The 14,687-nt window shown below is 40.8% G+C and overlaps 1 protein-coding gene across 3 annotated transcripts in view; it reads left to right on the forward strand.

The window, feature by feature from the left end:
• LOC150085037 (homeobox protein Meis1-like) overlaps positions 1-14,687 on the forward strand; it is a 247,349-nt gene that overhangs the window by 70,329 nt on the left and 162,333 nt on the right. The gene's annotated exons all lie outside the window — the stretch shown is intronic.

Here is a 14,687-nt window from a genome sequence, read left to right on the forward strand (position 1 = left end):
GTTACCTAGGAAACCAACTATGCTAATACGTTACCTAGGAAACCAACTATGTTGATATGTTACCTAGGAATTTGACAATAGTGCTAGCACGTTACCTAGGAAACCAACTATGCTAATACGTTACCTAGGAAACCAGCTGATACGTTACTTAGGAATTTAACAATAGTGCTAATACGTTACCTAGGAAACCAACTATGCTGATATGTTACCTAGGAAATTGACAATAGTGCTAGTAAGTTACCTAGGAAATTGACAATAGTGCTAGTAAGTTACCTAGGAAGCGAACTATGCTAATACGTTACCTAGGAAGCCAACTAATGCTAATACGTTACCTAGGAAATTGACAATAGTGCTAGTACGTTACCTTGGAAACCAACTATGCTAATACGTTACCTAGGAAGCCAACTATGCTGATATGTTACCTAGGAAAATGACAATAGTGCTAGTACGTTACCTAGGAAGCCAACTATGCTAATACGTTACCTAGGAAATTAGCTATGCTGATAGGAATTTAACAATAGTGCTGGTACGTTACCTAGGAAACCAGCTGTGCTAATACGTTACCCAGGAAACCAGCTATGCTGATACATTACCTAGGAATTTAACAATAGTGCTAGTACGTTACCTAGGAAACCAACTATGCTAATAGGTCATCGTGTTAAATTTATCCCGATTGTAAATTGGCTTCTTAGATTCTAAATTAATTGATGACTTGTTTGTAAAACATTGAAGTACTTCCGCGGAAATTCGTGCCGGTATCAGTCAGAAGGAAGTCCATTTATGATGAATGTGGACCCATCCGGACACTTTAGTCATGCGTAGTAGTCCTTGTCTTGTGAAATGATCTACAATAGATTATAACCTGACAAGTGTGGATGGAAGTGTGCATAAATTATTGTTTCTAGAAAGGAACGCTGAAAGATAAGCTGATAGATTTTGGTGTTAATTCGGGCAGACGAATATCGAACCGCTAATTTTCAAGGGATGCTTCTTTTTGGCAGCACGCGCCACATGTTTTCGGACTTCATTTTGACAGTTTTACCGCTCTTCGTGAGTTAGATGAAAAGTAGAGATAATTGCGTAATGTTTGCAAACATTCCTCGTAACCATGGAAACCGGAAATGAATCTACGAAAGCATATTTGCGAGTGTTTGTAATTCGGTTTGTAACTTCTTATTTTGGGGCCGAAACGTGGAAAAAATTACGAACGGTTGCATTATTTACATCACTAAAATAAAATAAATATTATTATTACTGTCTGTTTATTCCACAAAAGAAACCACCCCCGGGAAGGAAAAGTGCCAGGAGGGTGTGAAGAAAAAAAAAAAAAAGAAGTTTTTAACTATTGTTTCCATAATTGCAGATCTCCATGTAAATCCGAAGAACAATATAAATTTCTTGTAACCATGGAAACTGATCTCGTTGCATAAATGCACTGTAACCATAGTAACCGGTGAAGCCGACTAATTATGCGCATAACATCGTGAATCCATTGGAACCGTTTTAATTGTTTGCATAAATTCCTTGTAACCATGGAAACCGATGAAATTTCTTTACAAAAATTTCACGTATCCATGGTAACCGGCGAAAGTGACCAATTATGTGCATAAAATCCATGGAAATGCATTTCACTCCTTTTCACAAAAAATTCCTTTGTAACCACGGCAACTGATTTGTTTGCATAAATTCGCTATAACGATGGAAACGTGTGAAAGAAAGTGACCACTTATTTACATAAACTTCGTGTACCCATGGAAACGAATTTACTTGCCCATAAATTAAATTAACTAATTAAATTAAATTAACAATAATTCCTCGTAACCGTGGAAACTGATCTGTTTTCATAAATTCATTGTAACCATGGAAACCAATGAAAGTGACCGTTCATTTACATAAATTTGACATAGAAATTTATTTAAATGCATGTATAATTTAATTGTAACCATAGCAGCTGATCCGTTTGCATAAATTCCTTGTAACCATAGTAACTGATCCATTTGGACGAATTCATTATAACCATGGAAACGTGTGAAAATGACTATTTATTTACATAAATTCCTTGTAACCATGGAAGCTGATCTGTTTGCATAAATTTACTGTAACCATGGAAACCAATGAAAGTAACTTTTAGGTAAATTCCTTGTATCCATGGAAACGATTAATTTTACGTATAAATTCCTTTCAAGCTGATGACGCTGATTAATGTTTGCATGAAAATCGGCGAGTACGAAAAAAAATTTGCATAAATTCCTTGTCCGGGGAAGCTTTTCCTGGTTACCATAGTAACCGATGAAAGTGAGCAAATTTTGCATAAATTTGGTGTATCCGTGGACGTGAAGGGAATTTGTCGCTTACCAATATACGCATATATTTTAAATTTGGTAGGACAAATAAAGAAACTGATTAGACGTTCTCATAAATTCCGTGTAACCATGGAAACTAATGAAAGTGACGTCATAAACTGGTCTACGGGAACTCTTAATTTTTTTTTTTTTTTTTTTTTCGGGATTAATTTCGTCCAAAAGATATTTGGGCGCGATTTCCCGCGCATTTTTTTAGTGATTTCTGCGAATGGTTTATTTTTTCCGATTTCGAATGATTAAGAAATTTTTGTTTTAAGACATCGCCAACGCTCTCATCGATTTCTTTTTCCAACGTGAAAAAGATAGAGAGAGAGAAACAAAAAAAAGAAAAAAAAAAAAAAAAACAAGAAACAAACAAATAAAAAATGACGTCGGAAAGAATTTATGCCGGGATCCCTAACTTGCTTAAAACCAGAGCGAAAGAAGGAGAGCAAAGGAGGCAAAAAAGAAGAGAGAGAGAAAGAAAAAAAAAGGGCAGAAATAAAGTTGAAAGCGTGTCTTTGTAAACGTCATTGATTACACATTCGACAAGTTGTCTGCTGCTGGAAGGAGTATCCGTTTTGGTATTTGTAGAATTTGCCTAACACTAGCTGGGCCCGAAAGAGTGGAAAAAAGAAGTGTGGGAGGGAGGGGGGGATGCGAGAGAGAGAGAGAGACAAAAGGGGAGAAGAAAGCGAAATCAAAGAAATACTGCCTTTGAAAGTCGTGGTAATCACTTTTCCGTTATTCAAGGGAAGTGTGCTCGCGCTGTACGCAGGCTGCCGTAGCTCGAGTTAGTGTAAATTGGTGATAAAGAGAGTGTTTACCGGGGGCCCCGGAGTTCTCTGATGAGAAATGCGTTCTTCACTTTAATCCAATCAAGCGTCCATTTGCATAGCAGATTAGGAATGAATACAAGAGTGAGAACCAGGAGAGGAACTTGTCTCTTTCGCGCGTGCTTCAAAACAACACCGGGGGAGGGAAGGAAAGAGAGAGAGAGAGAGAGAGAGACAGAGAGAGGGAGTAATAGCGTTCTTCATGGCGTACTTGCAGCGCACGAGGACAGTTGGCACGATAAAAACAATTAGACGCGTTGCTGTGTAGCTCGCGGGACCCAAGGATCCGGCTACTTTCATCTTCATTGACGACCCTAAATGAATCAAGTTTAAAATGACAGCGGAAAGAGAAATATCGGTCAAGAAAAAAATACTTTTTTTACTGCGCCTGCATCGGATGGCACTCTTCTTATCTGATTAACTTCTTGCGCCTCCCTCGAGATGCGGCTGATGGTTTATTTAGAGCCTGCTGCTCTCTCATAATGTATTATGTAAGTTTCTCTTTTTTTCGCACCCCTCACCCTCGTCCCCTCTTCTCTCTCTCTTTCCGTTTGATGAACACTGCGTGACGTGTTCTTCTCTCTTTCCATCCCGGTTCGAAGAGAGAAAGGTGTTTTGTACTCCTTTCCAGCGCACCGACCGTTATTTCGATGTTTGCGATCTCGCAAATGAAACGCGGGTGGGGTGCTTAAGCTGCAGACGACAACTGGATGTTGCGTTTCTGAATAATTGGCGGGTAACTTGCACTCCCCCGCATTAAATTTTAATGTTTTGCTTCGTTGAGTGAACGGGAAAACAACAACAGAATATTTCTTTCAGTCTTCCGGTCTCGTTCTTCTCGGCAGCTCTTCTGAGATCGGCTGGGCCCCCATCGGCAGGGCCCCATCGGCAGCTCTCAACCATTTTTAGAAGCTGCACCGCTCAGCCGTCGTTTGATCTCTACCTCCCTTTCTATGGTTGCCACCCAACTCTTTCCCCTTCTCTCCTTCCTGCTGTCTTTGGAACACGTCTCTCAATGCGCCATCATATTTATTCGTTCTCTTTCTCCACAATCATTTAATTCCTTCTGATTTTCTCAGTCTCTCTCTCTTCTTCTCTTTCTCTATCTTTCTCTCTTTCTGTCTCATTTCTACCTTTGTTTTTCATCGCCCTTTCTCCTCTTCTGTATCTCCTCTCCTGTCTGCCTCTTTTATTTCTCTTTTCTTGTGCCCGATTTCTCTACTCATCACTCTCTGTCTCCATCATCTTCTTGCGTCCCATATTTCTGTCACTTTCCTCTACGTTTAATCTTTTCTCTCTCTCTCTCTCTCTCTTTGGTTTTCGTTTTTTCTGTCTGCTGCGCATTTTCTTTCTGTCCATTCCGTGTTTCTCCTTCTCTCACCTCTTTTCTTTCTCCTCTCTTGCTTGTTTCTCTTTTATTCTTCTCTCTCTCTCTTTCTCTCTCTCTCTCTCTCTCTCTCTCTCTCTATCTCCGTTTTTCCTGTCCCCTTTTCTGTTGCACACACTCTTTTTATCCATACCATGTATTTCCTTTTCCTGTTTCTTTCTGTCTCTCTGCTCATCTCTTTCTCCTCTCTTGTCTGTCCCTTTTTATTTTTCTATTTTTCTCTCTTTCGCCATTTATTTTTGCTCCTCAGTTTTCTTTCTTTCTTTCTCTCTCTCTCTCCCTCGTTCTCTTTATATTTCTCTCACCTTCCCCTCTCTTTCTATATTTTTTTCTCTCTGCCTTTCTGTCTATCCGTGCATTGTTCTCTTCTATTCCCTGTGATTCTGTCTCTCTTTCTATCTATTTTTCCTGTATTTCTTTCTCTTTCTGTCTATCCATGTATTTTTCACATTTTGCGCAGTCTCTTTCTCTGTGTCTCTGTCTGTCTCTCTTTCTCTTTCTATCTGTTTATCTCTCTCTCTCTCTCTCTCTGTATATCTGTTTCTGTCTTTGTCTGATTTTCTGTCCCTGTTCTATTTCTCTCTCTCTTTCTGTCTATCCATGCACTGTTCTCTTCTATTCCCTGTGATTCTCTTTCTTTGTTCCTTGTATTCCTTTCTCTTTCTTTCTATCCATGTATTTTTCCCTTCTCTTTTTCTGCCTATGTCTGTCTATCTCTCTTTCTGTTTCTGTCTGCCCATCTCTCTCTCTCTCTCTCTCTCTCTCTATCACTCCCTGTCTGTCTATTTATCTGTCTATCTGCCTCTATTCTGTCTCTCTCTCTTTCCTTTTCGTTTTTCTCTTCTTTGTTTCCTCTTTCTTTCTTTCTGCATTTCGTCAGGTTTTCTTTTTCTCTCTCTCCATTTCTCTCCTTTTCCTCCTCGCTCTTTCTATCCATTCCGTGTATGTTTTTGTACTTCTCTCTCTCTCTCTCTTTTCAAACCTCTCCCATCTTTCTTCTCAGAGAGAGAGAGAGAGAGAGAGAGAGTACAGCGTTTCTCCAGTGGTCACTCGTCGATCTCAGTTTGGGGAAAGAAAGTAGTAAATACCTGGCGATGTAGGTACACACTCACAAAAGTGCGCCCCTGTGAAAGGTGACCAATGGCATCGTGGCCCATTTTTTTTTTTTTTTTTTCCCATTGTATTGTGATCCCACCGGGATGCCGAACCCATCGTGTTCTGGCAATAATCGAAGCCATCGTGTCTCCTTAAGGAGACAGCGTCTCCTTCCCCCTCTCTTAAACACCTTTCGAAAACCGCTTTCGTCCTACAAAACTGGCCCTTGTTCGTGGGCCATTGTTCCCTCGACAAGGGGGCAGCGAGTCCCCAGTGTTTTGTTGGCTCCGCCGGCACTTGTAACCAAACGCCGTGAATAGAACGAAGGCGTCGATCGCCTTTAATTCGGACGCACTAAAAGGCTCGCAGCGTTCGTCTCCTTTTGGCGGGGCATTGAGAGCGGACAGAGGCGGACTAACCGAGCGGGAGAATTAGCGTTGACGCCATTGTGATCCCAATCCCGCTCAAATCCGTAATCCCGAATCCCCCCCTCCCCGCCAATCTGGGCCATTGTGCGGATAAACATCGTCGGTCGCCGGGGTATTCCTTTACGAGAGACACCTGTATCGCGGGGCTTTTCCGCGCGTGCCCTGCCACCTCCCCTAAAAGGACGATTCGTCGAAGAAGAAGCTTTTAATCTCTTGAAACCTTCCCACTTCGTTTTCTTTTCATCTCTCTCTCTCTCTCTCTCCTACGGTTTTCTGTTCTTCTTTCCTCTCTGTCAATCTTTATTCCTGTTTCTGTTTCTTTCTTTCTCTCTCTCTTTACTACATATCCTCCTGCTCCTTCTCCTCTCTTTCTCTCTCTATATATATTTTTTTCTTTTTTCTTCTATCTGTCTCTCTCTTCCTTTCTCCCTAACTCTTTATCTATCTTTCCTCTTGGACACTCTTTCTTTCTGTCTCTTGTCTACATTTTCCTCTCTCTCTCTCGGCCTGCGTCACTGCCTGAAGCTTCTTTATCTGTCTGTCTCTGTCACTCTTTCTTTCTATCTTCTCTCTGTCTGTCTGACTCTTTTCTCTTTCTCTTTCCTTCTTTTTCTTCCTTTGTCACTTTATTCTATTCTGTTTCTCACTTTGTCTTCCTCTCTCTTACGTTTCTTTTTCTGTTTTTCTTCCCCTTCTCTCAGCCTTTTTTTCTGTTTCTCTCTTTCTTTCAGTCACTTCTTCTCTTCTGTCTCTCTCTCTCTCTTTCTCTCACAATGCATTATTTCTTCTTTCTGTCTGTGACTTTCTCTCTCTCTCTTTCGTTTTCTTGTTCTTCCCTCTGTGTCGCTTTTTTTCTTTCCTCTTTATCCCTCTCTGTCTTCCCTTTTGTTTTTCTTTTCTTCCTATTCGGTCAATCTTTTTTCTTCTTTCTCTCTTTCCTTTTTGCTGTCGTCTCTCTCTCTCTCTCTGTTTGTCTGTCTTTCTGTCTCTTGTTTCTTTCCTCTTTCTCTCTTCTTGTTTTTCTTCCTTTTCTGTCAATCTTTTTTTTTCTTTCTCTATTTTTTTTTTATTCTGTCAATCTTTTTTCTTTTCTCTCTCTTTTTATCTGTTCTCTCTATTTGTCTGTTTCTCTCTCTTCTTCCCTTCCGTCTCTCTCTTTATAATATTTTTCTCTTTCTCTCTCTATTTGTCTATCTCTCTCTCTCTTTCTCTCACTATTTTATTCTGTCTCTCTTTCGTTTTTCTCTTTATTTTTCTGATTTTCTCTGTCAATCTTTTTAAAAAAGAGAAACAGGAAATGTTTCTCTTTTTCTTTCTGTCTCTTCTCTACGTTTCCTCCTCTCTCACTTTTTCACTGTCTTATTTTGTCTTTCTGAGTTTTTCTCTTTCTCTCTCTTTCGTTCTCTTTTTTCTGTCCTTCTCCCTTACGTTTTGCTCTTTCTTTTCCCGTTTTCCATCCCACCATCTGTATCTTGCCTCCTCTTTTTCTCTTCCTACAGCGGTGTGCAAATTAATGGAAGCGAGCCATTAATTAATCGTCTCAAAAAAGCGTTCATCGAATAAATGTTTTAAAAGTGGAATGTGGCCAAGCAATGTGGCCTCCTTTGGCTGGAATAAGTTGATCACTCTGTTTGGCAACACTCCACCAGTTTTGGACGAATTCATGCCATTTGTGGACCACGAAACCGAACTGGAACAAAACTATCAACGGTTGTGCACCAATTTTGCCCAATTTTCCTCTACAGATTGGCCTCAAATTTTCCTGTGGGATTAATGCCAGCTGAATTTCCGGGGGCCAATGAAGACGCGGTTTTCAATCACGGAGGTTTTAAAAACTCTCGAAGAGCGGCAAGGTGCGAGATCCTGCTGGCAAGCACCTGTGTCGCTCAATGGGGGAATGACACGTGTTTCTAAGATTAGCACCTTCTTCCTCTCTTCAGTTTTCCATCCAGCATATTTCTTTGCCCAATCCAATCGTTTTCACTTCGTGTTCCCTCTTACAAGCTGTTTGGTGGGGGGCCGCTTTGCCTTTCCTCCACCATCTAAGGGGCTTCGACAAACTGTGGGGTCATGAACATAAATTCCAAGTTCTTTTCGAAGACTAAAACTTGTTTTCTGTGGGTCAATCTTAGATTTTGTTCAAAGGATTGCGTCATCTCTAACTGCACTTCCACAGCTTTCAGCACATTCCAACATTTTGTACATCACAAGTACCTGTTTCCATTAATTTGCACACTACTGTATGTTCCTTGTCCCATTAATTTGCAGAATACTGTATCTCTTATCTCTTCTCTACATTTCCTCCTCTCTCTCTCTCTCTCTATTTGTCCCTCTCTGTCTGTTTCTTTGCCTTTTTCTCTCTAGACTTTTCTATCTATCATTCACTGTCCCTCTATATTACACTTTTTTTCTTTATGTCTCTTTCCTGCTATATTCTTCTCTCTCTCTCTCTCTTACATTCGTCTTTGGTATTCTTGTCTTTTGCTTTGTCTTCACGTCTTTTTTTTCTTTCTATTACTTTCTCTCCCCCTTCTTCCTTCTCTCTGTTTTACATTGTTTTCTTCCACTTTCTCTCTTGCACATTTAATATAATTGAATAAAATTTGTTTATTTAAAGTAGCGCGTGTGGTGCTTGAATGCATGTCTTCTAGCGTTTTCTCTCTCTTTCACTTTTCTTCTATTTCTTTCTTCTCTCACTCTCTTGCTACAAACTTGTCATCGTTGCCACAAACATTTTTGGAGATATCAAGGCGGCGTTCTACACAGTCTTCCCTAAAAGATGTAATCGTTTGGAATCTGACAACAATGTATACTTGTCTGCTGATGTGTAGGATTCTGTTTGCGTGAAGCTTGTGCTGTGTGAGAAATTTTGCTCTTTTCAAAAAAGTGGCTATTGTGAGTCAGAATAGCTTCATTTGCATCCCCATTTTATTATGAAATCTGTAAAGGGGTCATTTTAAACGCGTGTCCATCACGAACGAATTATGTGGACACCAGTAGACTTTGTGCCGGCCCTGTTAAAGGCAACTTCGAGGAACATTTTTCCATTTACCGCTTTGTGTTGGTGCTGACTGCGTTGGGAAGTTCAAAACTCGTTAATGTTTTCGCGCAGGGGGTGGGATGGGGTGGGGGTTGGGGTGAGTGCAGATTATTCTTAACTTGGGATTCCTAGAAAATCCGCAATATTTTCCTCTTCTTTCTATCCCGTGTCACCAGAAGAAGGTAAGAAGAAGCCAAACAGACAGCAGAGAGAGAGAGGGTGGTTGGGTTGATGGAAACATTTCGAGGAAATTGGACCCAGGTCAAAGGTCAGGGACATACCTCGCGAGTCGTGAACTGAAAGAACGCACAAACAACATACCCTGCGGGATAACGGTAGAAAAAGGGGCGGCGAAGCGTTTGGGAGGGGTCGTGTCATCCCTGCCGAGAAATCTTGCCTCGATGGTTACCTCAGCGTCCGCCCCGAGCAATTCACCTGGCTTCGGACACCGCTGTTCTCGGAGGCAGGCGTCCCCTCATTTGCATATAAAAAACAACTTCGAGAAGGTCCAGCGGGCGAATTGGAGCCACTTCCCCCATATCTCTTGTGGGGGGCGTCTGCGAACCCCCGTGTACGGTCCCCTTCCCCCTTCCTCCCCCTTCTGTTGTTCGTTCTCTGCTCATCCCCAAAACTTGTCGGGTGATAAGAAAGCCCGTGCTAGGAATGCTAATTAACAGCACGTTCGCGTCTTTTATTGTCTCGTGCGCAGAGGCCGGGGCCGGCTCCGTTGAGCGTACTACAAGAAGCTTGATTTAATCAGCGCGTTTGGCACAGTAGCGGACTGCAGCTAATGGGGTCTCCAGAAAAGTGCAATTATTTCTCCGACTAAACCCTTCATTTTTTGCGCCGCGATGATATTATGTGCGGTGTAATACGGAAAATAGCAGCGAGGGGGGGTGGAATTGGCAGGGGGGACACAGGGCAGGAATTAGCGAAATAATGACTCTTGATTCAAATATGGCAGCCCCCGAGCTGTGCTGCAAACAGAGACAGTAATTTTCTCAACACAATTCGATTTTTTTTGTCATTATTTTGCGTGCGTGGCTTTAATTCCATAAATGGCCACAGATGGCGCCCTAGTAGCACTATAGGCGAACTACCAAAGGACTCATTTCTCGGAAAATGTGCTAACACGCAATGCGATCACAGCGCCATCTATAAACACTATAATCTGCGACGAAAGACGACCTCTATAATTCGATTTTTTCTTGTTTCGTTTAAACCACCTTAATTCCCGAAATGGCCGACAGAGGGCGCCCTAATCTGTACTAGTATCACTATTGGCGAACTACCAACTCATTTCTCAGAAATTGTGGTGACACGCAATGCGATTACAGCGCCATCTATAAACACCAAAATCTATGATGAAAGACACCTCTACAACTCAATTTTTTCCTGTTTCGTTTAAGCCACCTTAATTCCAGATATGACCGACAGGCGGCGCTCTACTCGGTAGTAACATGACTATAGGCAAACTTTAAATTACTTTAATTTCTCAGAAAATGCAGTGATGTGTAATGCGGTTATCAGCTCCTCCTGTGAACAAGATAATGTACTACAATTGAACTGTTTTTTAGTTTTTCGTTTAGACCACTTTAATTCCGGAAATGACCACAGAGGGCGTCCTACAGGTGGTAGTGTAACTATAGACGAACTTTCGAGACTCATTTCTCCAAAAATGTGATATGGTACGCGACTACAGCGCCCTCTCGAAAAGCGTAATTTGTGCTGAAAATTTTTTTTCACATTTCGTTTATACCACCTTAATTCCAGAAATGACCAACAGAGGGCTCTTTACACGGTAATAATATGACTATAGGCACTGTTCCAAATGACATCCATTTCCCAGAAAATGTAGACATGAATGCGATTACAGCGCCCCCTGTGGACAGTATAATATGTTTTGAAATACTGACCATAGAATTGAACTTTTTTTTAATTTTTACAGAAATGACCACAGAGGGCGCCCTACCAGTAATAGTATAACTATAGACAGCGCCATCTACGAACATCATAACTGTACTGAAAGATTTTGGTTTCTTGTACAGTACTTTAATTCTAGAAATGACCACAGGGGGCTTCTTAAGAAATACGACTATAGGGGAACTCTCCATGCTGTGTAAAAAAAAAAAAAGATTTTTATTTTTCAAAAAATGTAGTGAATGGATGCGACTACAGCGCCATCCACGAGTAGTATATCTGTGCTGAAACAGAGGTCGCCACAGTTCAATTATTTTTTTTTGCTTTGTGTAGGCTGATTTAATTCCAGAAATGACCACAGGGAGCGCCCTGCTCATTTGCTAATATTCTTCTGCCCAAAATGTAATTGGTTGGTTGCTTTAGAATTAGCAAACTACGTAATGTCACGTGACACTACTGCAGCGACATCTATGAATTTTATAAAGAGCTGCAACACAAACTGTCATTTAAAAAGTTTATAGCGCATGTTTTGTAATAATAATTTATTTTGTTGTTTTTGTTGTTTTGTGGCTGTTGATTTAGTTCTGAAATTGACCACCAGGGGCTCCTCAACCCATTTCGAGTATTGAATCTATAAGGCTAGATGAAAAAATTAATTTCTAAAAATTTATTTTGGAAATTAATTTTTTTGCACCAAAATGAATTAATTTTAGAAATTAAATTTTTCAAGTGCAAACAATGCGACCACAGCGCCATCAGTGGACAATATAGATAACCTAATGAGGAACGATTAAAGGAAAACTTCCTATGCTATGGGGGAAAAAAAAGCAAGGTTACAGTTCCCAGAAAATTACATTTCAACCAAAATACCACATGCGAATTATATAGTGATGAAGGATTAAAGGTTGCACTTGAAATGTAACTACCGTAGAATATCGATATTTTCCTTTCAGATGAATTTTTTTAAGACTTTATATGTAAATTGCTGTGAGGAGACATTAAGATGAATTTTTGGTAACAAAATAAATTTATTTTAGAAATGAACTTTTTCAAGTGCCAAAGAATGCGACCTGAGCGCCATCAGTGAACAATATAGGCAACCTAATGAGGAATAATTATAGGAAAACTTTCTATGCTGTGGATAAAAGAAAGCAAGGTTACAGTTCTCAGAAAGTCACATCTGTCAACCAAAATACCACATACGAACTATATAGGTAATATGATGAAGGATTAAGGGTTGCACTTGAACCGTAACTATCATCGGATATCGATATTTTTATTTCAGATGAATTTTTTACAACGATATATGTAAATTTCTGTGAAGAGACATTGGCAGACATTATTTTATAAATTAATTTGTAACTTGCAAAAGAATGCGACCTCAGCGCCATCAGTGAACAATATAGGCAACCTAATGAGGAACAATTATAGGAAAACCTCCTAGGCTATGGACAAAATGTTAGTTACAGTTCCATGAAAATCACGTTTGCCGAAATACAACATACGAACTACATAGGCAATATGATGAAGGATTAAAGTTTGCACTTGAAACGTAACTACCATCGTATATCGATATTTTTCTTTCAGATGAATTTTTTAAGACGATATATGTAAATTGCTGTGAAGAGATATTGTCAGAGAGATTATTTTAGAGATTTACTTTTTCAAATGCGATCACAGCGCCATTAGTGAACAATATAGTGAACCTAATGAGGAAAACTTTCTATGCGATTGATAAAACTAAGCAAGGTTACATTTTCTCAGAAAATCACTTATGCCAACCAAAATGCAGCATACGAACTATATAAGCAAATGATGAAGGATTAAAGGTTGCACTTGAAACGTAACTACCATCGTATATCGATATTTTTCTTTCAGATGAATTTTTTAAGACGATATACGTAAATTGTTGTGAAGAGGCAATATGATGAAGGATTAAAGATTGCACTTGAAACGTAACTACCATCGTATATCGATATTTTTCTTTCGGGCGAATTTTTTAAGACGATATACGTAAATTGCTGTGAAGAGACATTGGCATTTTGCCTTTAAGGTCTGTTCACACACGCTTTGATTAGCACGAACTTGTTCTTACTAATCTTTAGCCGCTGTTATACTTCGATGATTGTCTTATCCTTGTGTTTCGAGGGAGACTGAAGCTGCACGTATTTCATCCGACAACCGAGCCACGTTTTCCAAGTTTTCCGTCACCTGTCAAGCAAATGGAGATGGAAATTGGCTGCGCAAATAAACTCCTTGATTACAAGGACGGTTTTGTGTCTCTAATTTACCGGATTCCACGCGCGAGCAACTACCTACTTCCGTGTCTTACTACCAAAAGCAAATAGCGGAATAATTCTTTACGATAATACTCGCTGCATTCCAACCGATCTTGTTTTCGAGACCTTGAGTCGCTTTTGCTTTGGAAGTTTCGCCCAATTAGAGGAGGAAAAATTCTAAGAAGAGATAACATTCGTACACCGACTTCCCCCTCCCATCCCATCCCTCTACAAACCCGGACTACATATGTTCCCTCTCTCTCTAAGATCATATTCGACTCCCTCGATCCCAGGATATCTCTTTTCTGAGGTCCTAGAGGGAAGCTCAAGTATCATCTACGGCCGTATGTCAACGAAGAAAATTGTTATAGCTCAGGGACCTCTCCTAACGCCCCCCTACCACCCCCTTTTACTATCGCACCTCACTTCCTACGAGAGCATTGAAGAGGTGTCGGATTTTATTCCTACTAAAAGGCAATACGTCGATCTGGACAGCTGACTACCTCCCCCCATGGTTCGGTGTTGGGGGGGGGGGTCGTGTAAATCGTATCTGAAATATATAAATAAATTAATTAATTTATTTATAGCTAGGGATGGTGGGGACGGTGTACCCATATTTGCATTTATACGCGTGTTTAGTGCTAATGCGTGACGCATCGCGTCGCTGCAGTCGCCCGGTGTTAATGCTACTTTTGTTTCGTTCATGTTAATTTCATTGACGAGCCATTGTTGTGGGGGTTATTGTTGCGACATTCCTGAGCAGTTCGCGGTGGTTATGACACGGACGTGGCGGGCTACAAGAGACAAGTTAACAAAGAGTGTTTTACGCTTCGCAGTTCCCAGGAGGACTTCTTGGTGCGAACGCTATGTCTAAACATGATGCTTCCTGATCGTCTGTTCTTCGATAATGGCTCCGATAGGCCAGAAGTGGTCTCGTGTCATTTCCACTTCCCTTCGCTGGGCCGACATTGTATTTATATTTAAATGAAGGGTTCTCTGCGGCAGCAAAAGTTGTCTGATCTTCCGTTCCAATGTGTTATCGATCACATCTCGCAGTTCGTCCAATCACGCCAGGGCTAACGGGGAGTGGGACGATTTCTCGGGGTTAGGAAGTGTACGGTTATACGCCGCTTCCGCACAGCAGCGCGAGTCGCTTGTTGTGGCCTAAAGCAAAGCCCTTTGTAATAACATCCGAGCATCATAACTGCCTTAGCTGTTTGCCACTTAACGCTAAGCCCGGCCCTGTTCATCAGCACTCCTCATCACCTTAGCGGGCATTCTTTTCAATCGAGCACACGATATTAGTGGTAACAGCACCGGCTTACGGCGCAAAAATCAACATCCGCTTGATCGATACATT

Source organism: Mastigoproctus giganteus, chromosome 6, assembly GCF_048544385.1.
Source record: "Mastigoproctus giganteus isolate SK-2022 chromosome 6, ASM4854438v1, whole genome shotgun sequence".
Classification (NCBI taxonomy): Eukaryota; Metazoa; Arthropoda; class Arachnida; order Uropygi; family Thelyphonidae; genus Mastigoproctus; species Mastigoproctus giganteus.